At 33.8% G+C, this 18,566-nt stretch overlaps 1 long non-coding RNA gene across 1 annotated transcript in view; it reads left to right on the plus strand.

Moving 5' to 3' along the window:
• Nucleotides 1-3,291: 3,291 nt before the first annotated feature.
• Nucleotides 3,292-18,566, plus strand: part of LOC122240118 — a 66,640-nt gene continuing 51,365 nt past the window's right edge. Inside the window, exons 1-2 of the long non-coding RNA XR_006219457.1 lie at nt 3,292-3,366; nt 3,578-3,698. This is a non-coding gene — a long non-coding RNA (uncharacterized LOC122240118). The remainder of the gene's footprint in view (nt 3,367-3,577; nt 3,699-18,566) is intronic.

An 18,566-nucleotide genomic window follows, 5' to 3' on the forward strand; every position in this document is an offset into this window, starting at 1 on the left:
CTTATTTGACTAAGCACAATGGCCTCAAGGTTCATCTATGTGTCACATAGTGCAGAATTTCCATCCTTTTGAAGACCCAATAGATTTCCACTGTATGTATATACTATATGTTCTTTATCTATTCTATCTGACAGTGGTCGTGGAGATTGTGTCCACATTAAAGCCTGATTTCTATATTATATTTTGTTAAATTTGTTTTTTAAATTTTGCCCATTTTCACACCAAGCATGTCATCTTTATCTTATTGATTTCAAGAATCCCTTATACATTTAGTATCCTTTAACTGCTTTGTAGAACTTCCAAATTATTGGCCTATAACTTAAAAAAAAAATTTCCCCATAATTTCAGAATCCATGTCCACGTAACCAGTCTTATGCTGTTGTATCTTCTGCTTTTCTCGCATGTTTGCTACTGGGAATTAAAAAAATTTTTTTTTAATTTTTGTATCCAAAGATTAAAGCCTTTGTGAATTTATTTTTATGTATGGTGTGAGATGAGAAAAAATCATCCAAATGAAAATAAAATTCTTCCAAATTTTACATCATTTACAAAATAAACTTGGAGTAGATATAGGAATATTTAGACATTAACAGTGAAGTAAATGATAGGTAGAAATATACCAATTGTTGGTAAGTCAAGATTTCAGCAAAGAAGTTTTTGAAGACATACAGTTTTTACACTATGACAATAATAACTTAGTCTCCTGTCAATTAATTGATGGTATGGTAATATGAGTAACTTCCTTTCCATTAATTATAGAACAATTTTGTAATTTTGCAAGTATGTCCTTAATATGTGTATAAACAACTTGACCATATTAATTCTATCAGTTCTCCCAATAACCTGGCTAATAAATTTTCCATTGATTATTATTTGACTAGCTGGTTAAACTGATACAACTTTTTTTTTTTTTTTTTTGGTACAGACAAATCTATGACTATGCTGGTAACAAGCACATGAGATCTGTTTGTTTATTATAAAAATCACAGTTCAGTTATTAATAAAATTCTACAGAATGTGATACATAACACATAACATATGGATTGGACATCATTACAAATAGTTTCCTCTTAAATATAACAAATGCTTATAAAAAACAGCTATGAAAGCTAAATATTACTTTTTAAAGTTGAACAACAGACTGTCATTGCATCAATTGTGTTCTGTTATGGAGGTCTTAAGTACCACAACATTTTCTAGCCACCTCACACATGTTCTTTAATTTTGTTCTTTTCCCCTTCACGGTTCACACGAAAAAAAATCAGATTAAGTCTAAGGATCATAGAACTGAAACTAGAGTTGCTTCATTCAGCATCCTTAATGAATTCCATCTTTGTCACAATTGCATTATTTTTATGACACATCTTTTTTTATGTCTAGTATCAGCACTTTTATTTTTCCATTTTCCAGTAATTTATATAAAATACAGGAAAATTCAATAAAATATCCAACTAATTGCACAAATCACAAACACTGTTACATAGAGAAAAATGATGACACTGCAATAGTGGAAATCTTAGCTCCCTGACAGCATAACCAAGGTACAAAAGTGCAAACTTGCACACAAAACATGGCATAGGAGTGACAATATAGAATGTATCAATATATGAACTCTAAAACATCAAACATATAAAGGGGAAGATTCAGAGATAAAAATTCTACTTCAAGTATGATGGCATATTAATTTTAAGAATATATTAAAAATTAAAAGATGTCTTTGAACACTATAATTATCTACGAATTATTAAACTGTACTTGAGGAGAAAAATAAAACACATGCATCCTTTCTACCTTAATTTGCCTCGCCTAATCTTTTCAATCTCAATAAATTACATCATCATTCTTTCAGTTGCTCAGACCAAAAACTTTGAAGTTATTTTTAATTCCTCATGCCCCCCATCCAATATAATAGTAAGCCTAATTGTTTTTACATTAAAAATGTACCCAGAATCTGGCCATGTTTCACCATTTCTGTTGTTAGCCTCCTTTGTCCCAACAACTGTTTCCATTTGTGTTCATTGCATCTATCAAGCCATCCTTTGATTCCCTGACCTTGTTCTTACTTTCATACCACATAGGTCCAATGCTAATATAGCAGTTAGAGCTATCCTTCTAGAACAAAAATCACATCTTGTCGCTTATCTACCTAAAACTTTCCAGTGGCTTTCTACTCCATTCAGAGTAAAGTCCAAGTTATTTACATATGGTCCATAATGCTATATACAGCCCTCTTCCCAACGTCTCTGACCATCTCATTCACCACCTTGCTGACTGCTCTAGAAACACTAGCGTCACTCCTAATCCTTGAACACGCTTGGCTAGACGTCCAAATATGAACAAAAGTTTATTCAGCCTGGAGATATCTTTCCTTAGACACATGAATGGCTTTGCATTCTCCCTGTTTTCGGGGACTTTTTAATACATATTTTTAAGTTTATTTATTTCTTTTGAGACATAGAGCACAAGTGGGGGAGGGGCAAAGAGATAAGCGGAGAGAGGGAAAGAACCCCAAGCAGGCTCAGCACTGTCAGCTCAGAGACCCGCTCTGGACTGGATCCCACAAACTGTGAGATGGAGACCTGAGGTGAGATCCAGACCTGGGCTGAAATCAAGGGTCTGATGCTTAAGGGACTGAGCCACTCAGGCTCAGATTTTTATTAAAATGTCTACTTTTTAGTTATGCCTCCTAAATCAACCTATTTGAAACAGCAACGCCACTTCTCTTGACCCTCTTTCTCTCATAGCATTACCAACATCTAATGTGCTTATTTTAACTAAAATTTATGTGGCTTTGGCCTGTTTCCTTACAAGAATCTAAACTCGATAGAAAGCTGGTATTTTCCCAGATCGCGTTCTAGTGTCTAGACAGAGGGGAAAATATACTCTCCATAAACATTTATGGAATAAATCAAGTACTGTACATTTATTATTACAAATTATTCATTTGGCAGCTAATTTTGGAGTGTCAGGCCCCGCAGACACTGTGTTGTCACCTGATCTAGACCTCCGCACAGGTGCCCCCCTTTCTCAGCACACCCACACTCCTGCCCCTGCATCGCGCCCTTGCTTTCTCCTTACCTGGTGATGCGGCAGCACCTGTGGTCCAGGAAAGCCAGCAGATTTCTTTCTCACCTCCAGGGCTGCAGGCACACCTTATCCTGAAATACTGAAATAAATTTCTTCGCCCAAGGTAGAGCCATTCTTGTCCCGCATTCGACCTCAACAAACCGGAACTCAGTGATGCAAATGCCCCCACTTGACCCCAAGGGCAGGATATCCAGTCAGCCAATCCGCAGACGCCCCACGCCAAGCCAACTCCAGTCCCTCTCACCCCAAGCAAGAGACGGTGGAGCCCCAATCCCTCAGGTATTTTTTTTCTCTTCCTTGTTCCTTATTCTTTGTGACAGAAAAGCTTCTTGCCTTCCGCCCCATATTGCGGGTCTCTGAAAGAAGACTATCTGCTTAGTGAAGTGTTAGATAAGATTTGTTTGGCTTTTATCGCTGAAATTGTCTTCTTTAATCTTTCTTCCTTCCTTCCTTCCTTCCTTCCTTCCTTTCTTTCTTTTTTTTTTTTAAGTTTTTGACCACGAGGAGTGGGATCCAAGGCTTCCTGCTAACTGGGGGAGGAGCTTACAGGAGAAACACCCGCGGCTGAACCCTTTTGAGTTCCTGGTTCTAGCACTTACCGAGGGCTCCGGGTAAGTCACTGAGGACTGAGGGCTCGCGTGCCTGCGGCGCTCAGATCGAAACAAACTGTATTTAAAACTGCACGTACATCTTGCTCCCAGAAAGGTGCTGGAGCCCTGGAAAGGTTCCTGGGGTTTATTGAAATTCTTAGAAAGGTTCTGGGTCTCGTAAGTTTCCAAGATTGTTAAAGCATCAAAATAGGAAATATGAATGATAAATATACATGTAAAATACCTATACATAGAAAATAACAAAAGACGAATGAGAAAAACTAAGACTGAATGCTCTTTATCAGGTTAAGTATTCTTCTATTCCTAGTTTGAAAGTTTTTATCAGGAATGTTTCTTAGATATTGTCAAAAGTTTTTCTGTTTATTAAACTAATTTTTTTGTTTCATTTTTACTTTGTTATATGGTGAATTATATCAATTGACTTATGAATGTTAAATAAACCTTGTATTTCTGGGGTAAAACCAATTTGATAATAATTTATTATTTATATTGTTGGAATTAATTTGCTAAAAGTTTGTATGCAGTTTTGCATCTATGTTCATGAAGGATATTTTTCTGGAATTTGATTGAAATGCATTTGACTGATTTTGATGTGAAGATAATTCTGGCCCCATTATATAAATTGGGAAGTATTCCCTCCTCCTAAATTATCTATAAGAGTTTGTGTAGAATTGCCATTAATTCTTCTGCAAATATTTGATAGAATTTGATACTTAGCAAACTAGTCAGGGAGTTTTCTTTGAGAGCTAATATGTTCACTACAAATTCAATTTCTTTAAAAGACATAGGGCCATTCACATTTTCTGTAACTTCTACAGTGAGCTGTGGTAGTTGTGTCTTTAAAGTAATTTATTTAATCTAAATTGTTGAATGTATTGGCTGAAAACACTAATATCCCCTTTATCATCCTTTTAATATCTGTAGAATCTAGAGCAGTGTAACCCCTCTCATTCCAGGTGCTAATTTGTGTCTTTTTTTTTTTTTCTTTCTTTCTTTCTTGATCATTCTGGCTGGATTTTATCAATTGTATTGATGATTCTAAGATCCACCATTTGATTTCATTTTTTCTGTTGTTTTTGTTTCCTGTTTCATTGATTTTCACTCTAGTCTTTATTATTTAACTTATTCTAATTCCTTTGGTTTTAATTTGATCTTTGGCTTATTTCTTAATGTGGCAGCTAGTCATTTGAGACCTTTCTTCATTTCTTATCTACACATTTAGTGCTATAAAAAAAACAAGTACTGCTTTAGCTATGTTAAAAGATAAACTGGGGCACATTAAAATTTTCAAGAGTTCATTTGATGGAATGTCTATTCCATTGAGGCTGCACCAAACCAAAAGTGGTTAGACACATTTCTTGGGCAGGAGCTGGGGAAACGCTATTTTATTTTATTTTTAAAATTTTTTTTAACGTTAATTATTTTTGAGAGAGCGAGAGAGAGAGTGGGGGAGGTGCAGAGAGAGAGGGAGACACAGAACTCAAGCAGGCTCCAGGCTCTGAGCTGTCAGCACAGAGCCCCACGCGGGCTCACAGCCCTCGAGATCATGAACTGAGCCCAAGTCCGCCACCCAACAGACTGAGCCACCCAGGCGCCCCTGGAGAAAAGCTTTTATAGAGCAGATGCAGAATTAAAGCGAGGAAGTTATTTGGTGGGCTATAGCTTCAGTGGTTGGATTGTTTAGGAAAGAATAGTTGGCCATTTGTGATTTGTTCTTAAAGTTTTGTGTTTTGGGATAGGAGTGTGTTTAAAGCACTTTACTCTGGCTTACTTCTGTTTGCTTACCAAGGCTACTAAGACGTTAAAGCCACCTTAGCCTATTTACATAATTACTTTAACGGCTACCACAGTTTTTGGTAAGTCTTTTTGTTTTAACTTCAGAATATTTTCTAAGGTCACTTTTGATTTCTTCTTTGACCTGTGGATTATTTAAAATTGACCTACTTAGGCTTTAAATGCCTGAGGAATTTCCAAACATCTGTGTATTTGGATATGTTGCTTTTATTTTTATGAAGTTTGAAATATTTTCTGTGTTCCCTAAGGATTTTTCTTTTCCACTTATGTATTACTTAGAAGTTATTTCCGTCCTTTGAAATGTGTTGAGATTCATTTTATGGGTTGGCATATGGTCTGTCTTGGTTAACACACTGTGTGGATTTGACGATTTTCATGCTGCAATTGTAGTACCTAGTGTTGTATAAATATCAATTAAGTCAATATGTTGATAGTGTTTTCTGGATAATTTATGTTGTTACCAACTTTTAAAATCTACTTGTTCTATTAATCCTGAAAGATGGGTTTAAATGCCTATAACTATGATTGTAAAATTGTTTATTTTCCCTTTAGTTCTCTCAAATTCAGCTTCAAGTACATACTTACACATTCATTTACAGTTACTGTGGCTTCCTGGTGAGTTGACTGTTTAATGAGCATTACCATTTTTTTTTTAATTTTTTTTATGTTTATTTATTTTTGAGAGAGAGAGAGGAAGAGAGACAGACAGAGAGAGAGAGACAGAGCACAAGCAGGGAAGGGGCAGAGAGAGAGAGGAAGACACAGAAACTGAAGCAGGCTCCAGACTCTGAGCTGTCAGCACAGAGCCCGATGCGGGGCCCAAACTCACGAACCGTGACATCATGACCTGAGCTGAAGTCGGATGCTTAACCAACTGAGCCATCCAGGCACCCCTAGCATTACCATTTTTGATGGGTTTTTTTTTGTTTTTGTTTTTGTTTTGTTTTGTTTTGTTTTGTTTTGTTTTGTTTTGTTTTGTTTTTCTTTCCTGGTGGGTCAGGTCACTTCTGTCATCATCTCTCTTCAGTCTTGAGAACCTCCTTCAATATCCCTTGTGGTGCAAGTGTGCTAATGACCACTTCTGTTATCTTTATTTTGTCTGAAAATGTCTTTATTTTGCTTTTATTCTTAAAGAGTGTTTTCACAAAATATAAAGTAGTTGGTTATTTTTCTCTCAGTATTTTAAAATGTTCTTGGCCTCCATATTTTCTGATGAGAGGTCAGCAGTCATTCAAGTGATTGTTCCTCTGTATGCAATCTGTCATTTTTGTCTGGCTGCTTTTAAGATCGTCTCCTTATATTGATTATTTTGTGCATAATGTGATTTTCTTCAGTGCATCTTGTTCATAGTTCACTGAGCTTCTTGAACCAATACATTTATGTCTGTATTTTTGGAAAAACTTTTGGCTTTTATATTTTCATATACTGAAATATATTTTCTATTCATTTTCTTTCTACCTTGCACTACTCCTCTTAAACATAGGTTATACATTGTCTTATATTCCCTTAAATTCTTTAGGTTTCAACCACACAGCTTGGAAGTGAGTTCAATCTACCTTCCTGCTAAAAGCTGTTAAAAAGGAAATTCATCTGATACCTTCCATGTTTTGACTCTCCTTTCAGAATCTTTCTATTCTGATGTACGCACCAGTGCCTACAGGTCATTTTCATTTTCTCCAAAGACTGTAGTTATCTGTGGGAAGACATGAAATAGTGGGTGCTTATTTAGTTTTACTGAAAATAGAAATCTTGTCAAATAATTTTTCAAACTTGTGCTAGTGTAATTAACATTGTGGTAGGGTCCCCTCTGTATGGAAAGGGAAGAAAAAAAAAAAAGAAAAACTCAAGACAACCTGGCTATACACATGTGTGACAACATCTCTCATGACCTTGTAACATGAGACCACTTAGTCAGACTACATGTTTGTGTGTTACCGTATATGGGAGACAAAGAAGTAGAAAATATATTCCACGTGGCATTCAGGGCTCAGTTCTTTGGTACAAACCCAGCTGAGCAGTGTCAGCACAAATAAAGTTGCTTCCTGGAAAGAAAAGCCTCTGTGTCACGACTCTCTATGCGAGAATCCTGGTACAATATGGGGAAATTATATTTTGCTAGAATTACTAAAAGTCCCCAAGGAATAAACCCTTGTGTCACACCATACAGAACACTTAGCTCAAAATGAGTATTCATCCTGAAGAGAAATGCTAAAAACCTAAAATTTATGTACAGAAACAAAGCAGATAATTCATATGATGTTAAATTAGATAACATTCACTACTAAGAAGCAATACCATTAAAGAAAATATAATAATATTAATAGATATGTGGTAGCCAGTCTCCAAGAGGGTTCTGGTCATCTCTGGTACTTCCTGGTAGTCACACCCTTATGTAATACCTTTCACATTGTACTCGGGTTGGTATATTGGACCAATAGAGAGAGGTGATCAAATGCCATTTTCTGGGATTAAGTTATATCAGATATTATAGTTTCCATCTCCATCTCATAGTTTCTTGCTCTCTTCATTTCCTGCTCTTGTTCTCTCTCTGTCCTGCTCCCTCCCTTCAGGAAATGGAGCTGCCTTGCCATAAGCAGCCCTGTGAAAGAACCCATGTAGGAGGAATTGGAGACAGTAACCATGAGAGTTAGGTTGAGAATACATTCTCCAGATGCAGTCAAACCCAACAGCTTTACTGTAATCTCATGAGAGATCCTGAGCCAGAACCATCTGTCTATCCACTCTTAGATCACTGATCCTTGCAACTATGTAAGATGGTTAAGTGTGGTTGATTTAAGCTGCTAAATCGGGAGAAGTCTGTTATATAACAATAGATAACTAACAAATGAGATTTCATAAATAAAAAATTATGTTCTTTTAGAGACACTGCTAAGAAAATGAAAAGGCAAGCCACAAATTGTGAAAAATGATTTGCTTTAAGTATATGTGACAGAAGTCTTTTAACTAGAATATAAAAGTCTCTTAGGACAAAAATCCAATTTTAAAAATGGACAAAAAAATTGGACACTTCACCAAAAAGATATTCAAATGGTCAGTAAGGACATGAAGAGATACTCACCATCATTAATCTTCAGGAAAGGAAAATAAAATCACAATGAGATACCACTCCTCACCCACTAAGATAGCTAAGTTTAAAAGGTTGACAAAACCATATGTGGAATAGGACATGGAACAACTGGAAAGGTCTTTTACTGCCAAGGAGAATTTAAATGGGCAAACACTTTGGAAAACTCTTTAGCAACTTCTTAAAAAGTCAAATATACACTTACCATATGGCCCAGCAATTTCTTTACTAGGTATTTACCTGAAGTAATTGAAAACACTTGTCTAAAAATGCCTATATGTAAAAGAATTTAATAACTTTCTTCATAAAAGTATTCATACATTAGAATACTACTCATTAATGTAAGAAATACATAATATGAATAATCTCAAAAACATGTTGAACAGAAGAAATCAGATGCAAAAGACTAAATAAATGCAAAAGATTTATAGGAAATCCTCAAATATGCAAAACACTCAATGGCAACAGAAAGCGGATCAGTGATTTTCTGGGGGGGTGAGGGAATGGGAAGATTGACTACTAAGGAATATGATAGAATGTTTTGGGATAATAGGATCATTGAGGTGGTAGCTCCATGGGAATATGTATTTGTGAAAATTCATTGAACTGTACACTTTATATCTGTTCATTTTATTGTATATAAATTATACCCTTATCAAGCTGACTTAAAAGGACAAACTCTTTTTTAGAGCACATGAACCTATACATTTTTATTTCTATTTTTAAAATAGCTTCAAATACCTAGTTAAACACTTTTTCTGTGCCTGTGTTCTTATCATTAAAGTTATGTTACAAAGGTCTAGGACATTTTTACAGGCTTTTAACTTATATCTACAAATATTTGTCCACATTTAAATAAGACATAAAGATAAATATACCATGTCTATTTGCATAAAAACTTTGTGTGGGGCAGGGGAAAGAGGGATAGAAGAGGTGAAAAAAGGAGACTAATAACATAAGAAGGAAAAGAGAAATAAAATAAGTAAATTGTTCTATGCTAAATTAGAGGTAAAGTTTATCCACCTTTATTTCAATCCAGAATTATTCAGAACTCAAATTATTGCTCATTTAAAGAAATACATAAATTATTTCTACATAGTGGTGTGAAACCAAACTACAAAGTTAAATAGCACAATAATGCTAAGTTAACTATTTATATACTTTGTATTTTATTATTATCCTGTCAACTCCCTTCAGCATTTTCTGGTAGTTATTTACTTCCTGTTTGGGGAAGGAACACTAAGCTTGGATACTGGAGAGCAAGATCTCTGCCACTTACTAGGTATAAGATGACTTTGGGCAAATACTTAGATCCTATGAATCTTCGTTTTAATCTTCTGTGAAATGGGGAGAAAGAAAGAGTCCATGTTTGAGGCTTCAGTTAGGATGGTGATCAAATGGTCACAAATGTTCTCTCATTCTGAAGTTTCAGATTTTGTGGTTCAGGTTCAACTTACGTGTATTTTATACATACACAAACACACGTAAAATACACATGGAGAGATAATTTATATTGAATTTGTTTGATTTTCATTTTATATATAAAAATATGAAATAATTGTTCTTGATTTTGACAGTTTACATAGCTAATTCCATGCTGTGCTATTTCACTAAACTCCACGTTGCTTTTTAAGTGTTCTGAGTGATTCATTTTCTCCCTCCATGAATCTTCAGGTGTAAGTAAGTTATAAAATATGAAGGGAAAAAACAATCTTCTAATAACCCTTCAACAATTACACAAACAGTTCTCAAAAGATAATTTATTGAATCCTTTTTAGTGTTATCATTATTGTTACATTTACACCTACTGCATAAATCCCTCATCTTCTATAAAAAATGGCATTAAATAGAGGTTAGAATAACAAGTGCTGGCTAATTATTTGATTTCAAGTATACCAGATGTATTCCCTATACATTTTTAACGTGTTCTTTAGTTTCCTATTCTCAAGTCACTGGCAAAGGTGGCAATTGGCAAAGACAGCTGTCAAAACATACAGCTGTTTTTGTTTCTTTGCTTTTCATTTATTTTAGTTTTAGGTGGAATTTTGTAAACTCATCACATTTTGGTAAATTATTTTTCTATTCTACAAGAAAGCAAAAATGGAATTGAAGTTTCCAAAAGTCTCCAAAATCATGGTTGCCATCCAAGAAAATTAAAAGAAGCTGAGCTATTTGGTGTTTATAAAAGCATTAGTTAGCAGAACTTGAAAATCAATATTTCAAAATTTCCATTCAAAGTCAAAGTGAATAATTTTATGTCATATTAGTCAGCATTGTTGTAAGTCCTTAAAAATATATATATCCATAAAGGATGTCAAGTGAGATACAGGGGAAAAACATATAGTCTGAAGAAGAGATTTTAAAAGATACAGACCCTATATACAGCTGTACGTCAATATATATTGTACGTTTGCTCTATTTCTAGGATTTCTTTCCTTCTTTCATTTGTCTTTTTTTTCCCCATTACCTAGTGGTAGTCCACATAGCCACCATTGTAAATTAAAGTTCATATCTCTCATTGATGTGAAAGATGAAAGTGACTCATGATAGATAGCCATTAATACGCCATCTTTCCCAGATGATTTACTAATATGGTTCTTGCAAACTGCTGATAGGAATAGTCATGCATTTTAGATGTAGATCTTCCTTTGAAATTTTCATGTTGCACAAATGTCATCTAGAGAGGTCTGGCAAGTTTCAAAAAAAAAAAAAAAAAAAAAAGAAAAGAAATTCCATGACAATATTGACCAGTATTTTTTATAGATTGTTACTTTGTGTATAACAACTTTTTTGCCTTAATAGTTATGAATTGAATCTTATCTTCAGATTTCTTAATTTTAAATTCCAACCTCAGCACCTTGACCTTGGACAAGACACATACACATTGTAAGACTAAGTTTCCCTATCTTGAGAGATACTATTAGGCTATATCTCATCTATTTTCTAGGAGATAGTGAGTGAATACTACCTACAGCACCAGGTATAATACCTTGAATAAATCAAGGATCAAAATTGTTAACCTGTTTTAGTCTGTTCAGGTTGTTATAACAAAATACCATGGTCTGGGTACCTTGTAAACAATAAACATTTATTTATCATAGTTCTGGAGGCTGGAAATCCAAGATCAGGGTGCCAGCATGGTCAAGAGCCCTCTTCCCAGTCACAGACTTGTCCCTGTATCCTCACATGCTGGAAAGGGCTAAGGAGCTCTTAGAATCTCTTTAGAGGGCCCCACCCTCCTGAGCTAATTGCCTCCCAAAGGCCCTACCTCCTAGAACAATCATACTATGAGGATTCCAATATGTAAATTGATAGGGAAACACAAACACTCACACATAGTATTTATATTACTGTTTTTATTCTTTTTTTGGTTGTTGTAATGTGTAATATATTATTTAGCAAATCACTAATTACAGAGAACACTTTAAGTAAACAATGGCTGTACTATTCAGTAGATGGTGTGTTTCTAAAATGTTCAAAATTAAGTTAATTGACATAAGTTCCTAATAAATTTGTCATGTAACTCCTAACAAAACATTTTTAACAAAACATTCTTAAATCAATCTATGTATAAAATATAAATAATACTATAGATTCTACAAAAATATTTTAAAGATTACAATAAAAGTACTTTTACTTAAGTGGGAATTTCTGAATTCAATTAAATGTCAAGTATCTTTACTAATGAAAACCAATAGCTTCTAGAAATGGGAGAATTATGGTTCTAATCTTCATACAAAAAAGTGAGGAAAGGCAATTGAAGACAAATTAGAAAGGTGTCATGGAAACAGGCCAGAATAAGAGATATTTAAAGGCAGTTGAGTCACAATGTCACCAGGGTACTAATTATGAAGTAAGCAGAATTCAAAACAGACTTGAAATCAGCTGGGATCAAAATCATGACAAAGTCATTCTAGTCATTTTGTTCTTACATTTCTAAGTTTTTATTTAAATTCCAGTTAACATACAGTGTAATATTAGTTTAAGGGGTATAATATAGTGATTCAGTACTTCCATACATCACCTGGTGCTTATCCCAGAAGAGCACTCCTTAATTCCCATCATGTATTTTAGCCATCTCTCCACCCATATCCTCTCTGGTAACCATTGGTTTGTTCTCTATAGTTAAGAGTGTGTTTCTTGGTTTACCTCCTTTATTTTCCAATGGTTAACTTGTTTTTTTTTTTTCTTAAAGTACACATATGAGTGAAATCATATGCTATTTTTTTCTCTGACTTATTTTGCTTAGCATCATACTCTCTAGCTCCTTCCATGTCATTGGCAATGGCAAGATTTCATTTTTTTATGGTAAATAATATTCCACTTTTCTTTATCCATTCATCAGTAGATGGAAACTTGGGCTGTTTTCATAATTTGTCTATTGTAGATAATGGTACTGTAAACATCAGGGTACAGGTATCCCTTTGAATTAGTACTTTTTAATTCTTTGGGTAAATACCTAGTAGTGCAATTGCTGGATCGTAGGGTGGTTCCATTTTTACCTTTTTGAGAAAACTCCATACTGTTTTCCAGAGTGGCTGCACCAACAGTTCAAGAGTGTTCCCCTTCTCCACATCCTTGCCAGCACATGTTGTTTCTTGTATTGTTGATTTTAGCCATTCTGACAAGTGTGAGGTAATATCTCCTTGTAGTTTTTATTTGCATTTGATGATTAGTGATGTTGAGCATCTTTTCATGTGTCTATTGGCCATCTTGATGCCATCTTTGGAAAAATGCCTTCATATCTTCTGATCATTTTTAATTGGATTATTCATTTTTGAGTGATGACTTTTATAATTTCTTTATTTTTTTGATACTAACCCTTTATCAGATATGTCGTTTGCAAGTATCTTCTCCCATTCCATAGGTTGCCTTTTAGTTTTGTTGATTGTTTCCTTTGCTGTGCAGAAGCTTTTTATTTTGATGATGTCCCAATAGATGATTTTTGCTTTCTTTGCTACACCCACTGTGAAACAGGCTGCTGCCTGTGGTCTCCAGTATTATTTTTTATGGTTTCAAGTCTCACATTTATGTGTTTAATCCATTTTGAATTTATTTTTGTGTGTGGTGTGAAAAAGGGATACAGTTTCATTCTCTTGCATGTTGCTGTCCAGCTTTCCCAACACCGTTTGTTGAAGAGACCGTCTTTTTCCCATCAGAGATTCTTTCCTGCTTTGTCAAACATTAATTGACCATATAGTTGTAGGTTCATTTCTGGGTTATTCTATTCTCTCCTCTCCTCTCCTCTCCTCTCTCTCCTCTCCTCTCCTGGTTCCTTTAGGTATAAGTTTAGGTAGTTCATTTGAGATTTTTTTCTTGATGTAGGTAGGCATGTGTTGCTATACTCTTCCTTCTTAGGACTGCTTTTGCTATATCCCAAAGGTTTTGGACCATTGTGTTTTCATTTTTATATGTTTTTATGTTTTTTTTTTTTATTTCTTCTTTGGTTTCCTGGCTGATCCAGTCATTGTTTAGTACCATGCTTAACCTCCATGTATTTGTGGCCTTTCTAAATTTTTTCGTGTGGCTGATTTCAAGGTTCATAGTGTTGTGGTCAGAAAAAGTATATAATATGATTTAAATCTTTTTGTATTGTTGAAGCCTGTTTGGCTTCACAATGGGAAATTTCTAGGGAAACTGTTTCTAAAGTTGATAATAAAAAGGGAAATATCCAATTTCCCATTTCACAATGGCCAACTCTTCTACCTCTGCACTTGTTCTCATTATCTCTGGAGTATTACAATTTTGCTTTTTAGCGGTCCTCTCTTTTATGAATTTTAAATATTCTCTCTACACCAGATCAAACATGATAAACATTTCCTACCTGGCAGAAAAATAACACACACACAATCGGCAAAACTCCCTAGACTCTATATGTGGTTTCAAAACAACATTGAAAAACTGTACCAGTCCACTCTCTACTTCCTTGTCACAGTCTAACTTGAACTTATTCCAATCTTGATATAGTCCCTTTCACTCTGAAAAAACAAACCATGTAAGGTGAACAATGATTTACAAATTACCAAATCCAGTGATCAATTCCAGATCGCCATTCTCTTCAACCTATGGGCAGTTGAACACTATCTATCTTAAAACACACTCTTTACGTGAAGTTCAGAATACATATCTTTTGATTTTTTTGCTACATTACTGTCTATTTTTAGACCAATATTCTTACTGTTCTTAATTTCACCAGTCTTCCAATATTGGTATATCTCAGGGATCCATCTTGGGGCTTTCATATGTACATTAAATCCCAAGTTTCTCATTTAGTCCCATGACTTTAAATATCGTTTATGCATTATCTAATCCCAACAACATTTTTTATTCTCTTTCCTTACACTATAATGAAAGTTCTATAAGCACATGAACTTTATTTTTTTTTATCATATCTCTAGTGCCTAGAGCAACGTCTGCATGTAGTTGAACAATTATATGAACGAATAAACGAGTTAGCTCAATGCCACATTCTAAGCACTTGGAAGAAATAAATCTAATGTTGTTGTGCTTTTCCTCAGAAGAGTTTTTCTCACCAACTGTCTTTTTGTTCCCCTTGACACAATACAGACAAGTGCAGAATAACATATATTAACAAACTGTCTTCCTCCCTATGACTCTTAATATAACAATGTAATTGTGTATTACCAATTTATTCCTCCAATTAATTGTTCAGTGCATTTTCAAGGACCCCTGTGGTCCCAGAAAGATAGGCCATAATGATACAGTTGTGCTAGCAACAATTATAGATCAGATGCCAGTGATTTTTGTTCATTCCCTTATTGATGGCTCAAGTATTTTCTAAGGAGCAGAGACTGTATAAATATTAAGGGAGGGGAGAGTGATGAGAATGGAGTATAGGATACTAGATACCCCAAAAAGTGTGTCTCCACACTAACCTATGAAATGATAAAAGATAAAGAATTAAGTGGTATACAGCTGGAAAAGACAAGGCACACTATCTTTCTTCCATAAAGTATAATTATATGTTTAGAAAATAAAGGGTGGAAATAGATGTGAAAAATTAATAGGTAATAAGTAAAGTCAGTAATATGTTTGATTTTAAACTAGTTAGACAAACATGTAGAAATGCACTCTATACTAGTGATAAGTAGGAAATACATTAATTAAAATTAATAATTGACAATGCAAATATATGAAATGCCCAATAATGAACTTTTTCAGAATATGAAGAATACAAAAAATTCTTTGAAATAACTCTTAGAATAGATGGAAATGCATAATATGTTCTTGAATATGAGGATTAAATATTTTTAGATGCCATTTTCCTAAATTAATATTCCAAATAATATAGCTTTATTTTTTGAACTAGGGAAACTGTTTCTAAAGTTGATAATAAAAAGGGAAATATCCAAGAATGACTGGAAATTTATGTGAAAAAGGAGAATTAGGATAGTGGCAAAGGAAATATTTCAGATGGATATCAAATAATAAAGCTCTCATTAATAAAATAAATTATGGGTTCATGAGTCACCTGGTAGATCAATGGAATATAATAGCAAATCCAGAAATAAGTCTCCAAACAGTAGTTGATCTAATCTATCAAAATCAATGGTGAAAACATGGATTAGTAAAAAGATGACGGTAGGGAAATTGACTAGCTATTTTAGTTCATCTTGATTCCTATTGCATACTCTACTACAAAATTAATCTCATAAGGATCCCATTTAAAAATGTAAAAGTGAAACAAAAATTAGAAGTGAATTTTAAAAAAGTGCTGAGAGAAATACAATTTTTCTTCCATGACTTCAGCCGGAATAGGCTTTTCTGAAGATTACACAGAATCTATAAACCATAAAAACAAATATCAAAAATGTTTGCTTATTGCTAGAGAGGTATAAGGAAAATGCAGTGTTAAGGAAACCATGAGAGTGCACTATTTAGAAAATGCACTTTTCCAGTTTCTTATGGATATTAACACCAGATTGATGATAGAAAGAAAAATGGGATGTGTTTTATTTAGCCTCTGTCTCTCAGGAACAGGTTATCTTTGCACTCCAAAGACAAACGATTACAAAGAAAAGGAGGTAGCTCCTAATGAAAGTGATTATGGCATTATTAGTGAGTATTCTTACATAGGACAAAATTCTCTCATCCTTTGTATAGGCATATATTCTACCTTATTCACAATATAATATTTTCAACCACTAAGGGAATGTTTGCAAATCGTGGGTAGAACATGTTTAACGACATTTGTCATAACTGTACATTATAAAATCATGATTAACACTTGAAATAAAGACATAGTTATGGTTGTTAACAAATATACTAACAGTAGGTGAGCCACATTGGAGATCAACTTTGGTCAGATTGGTAATGTAAAGAAGACTCTTAGATTTCTAGAGACGGGTGGGAATATTATCTTAGAAATTTTGCCACTAGTTATTAACATAGCAAATACAATTGCTATACAGAGGAATCATCCATATGTTTTAATTGTGAAATGTAACGAATGATACTATCAAAATGGTAATTGACAATCTGTGAAGTGCAGGAGCAATGTATATTATCTCACTGTAGTGCATTTTTAAGTTTCATGATAAAAATCTATAATTGTAAACATCAGGTACAAAAGAAGAGCAAATAGTAAGAGAATATAAAAAAAAACTATTGTAGTTACTATAATTTAAATGTCTACAAGAAAGCGTTTTTTTCTATGGAATACTCAGTGTTCAACAGAGGTGCAGCTGAAGAAAAGTTATAGTTCTCTAGTTTTAATAGAGTTTACCATGGATTTTGAAATAAATGATGGACATTTATTGCTAAAATATTTAATTTTAATAAACTTTTAATACTCTACCATTTAGTCATTTAATGAACTTTCTTAAATTTTATTAATTCTTAAGATAATGTTTTAAAAGAAGAAAGTTAAAACTTCAGTTTTAGATTTATTTTTCTTTATTACTCAAAAGAAGAACATGAAGAATGCTGAGAATTACTGACTCATTAAATCTATTTCTAGTAGTTTATTCTACAGAAATAATCTGAATTGATATATCTTTATGCTCAAAGATGTTCGCCGCAAAATTATGTACAGCAAAGAAAAAACAGTATTTGTTGAAATTAGAAGCTTTCTGAAAGTACAATTGGTTGTCCTGAATGTCTGTCATGGAAAAATAAAAAGTTATATACATTTTAATACGCTGTATATGCTAGGATATTATGGGATACTAAAATAATATTTGTAAAAAATTTAAATAATAGAATCATAACATTAGAATGTTAACCAAAAAGATTTTTTTTACTTATATTCTTTAGGCACTTAAATATTTAAATAATAACAGAGCACTTATTAATTACACATAATATCCTCCATGATTTCCAAATATTAACTTAACTGAATATTTACAATGACCTATGAGTGGATACCATTATTATTTTATCCCCCAGTGACCCTATGAGTTGCTACTAATTGTATTACCATTTTAAAAAGAAGAATCTGAGACAAAGAAATTCTTGCCCTTTGCCACCCAACTGTTTAGTAATGGTCCAGATTTAAAGCCAGACACTCTATCCCAGAGTCCATGCTGTGAACTACTAAATTCCATTAGAAATACACAGTGAAAAGAAAGCATGAGAAGAAATACCCTAGACCTAGAGTGTTAACAGCAAGTGTTCATCTCACCTTCTCAGTTTTATTACTTCTGTCCTTATTCTCTCTCACTGGAGCATTAATCTGTCTTTTCTGCTGATTGAGTTTCCATTATCTATCATCTTACTCCATCATCAACCATTTTGTAAAATAAAAATAATCAAATACCAAAGTCTGTGTAAAAACATTTGCGTCTTAATTGTCTGTTTCAGCAAAACCCATGAAAGAACTGTAAATGTTTACTCACCTCCTATTTACTCTTCAGCCCTCAGAAGAATTTGTACTTTGTCAAAATCTAAACTGGAAGTAGTTTCCCTGAATTCCCTTCCATGCCTCATTCCATTTTGCATGAGTTACAAGAGACATTGTGAGTAAGATT

The sequence above is a fragment of the Panthera tigris genome, chromosome B4 (assembly GCF_018350195.1).
Source record: "Panthera tigris isolate Pti1 chromosome B4, P.tigris_Pti1_mat1.1, whole genome shotgun sequence".
NCBI classification, from domain to species: Eukaryota; Metazoa; Chordata; class Mammalia; order Carnivora; family Felidae; genus Panthera; species Panthera tigris.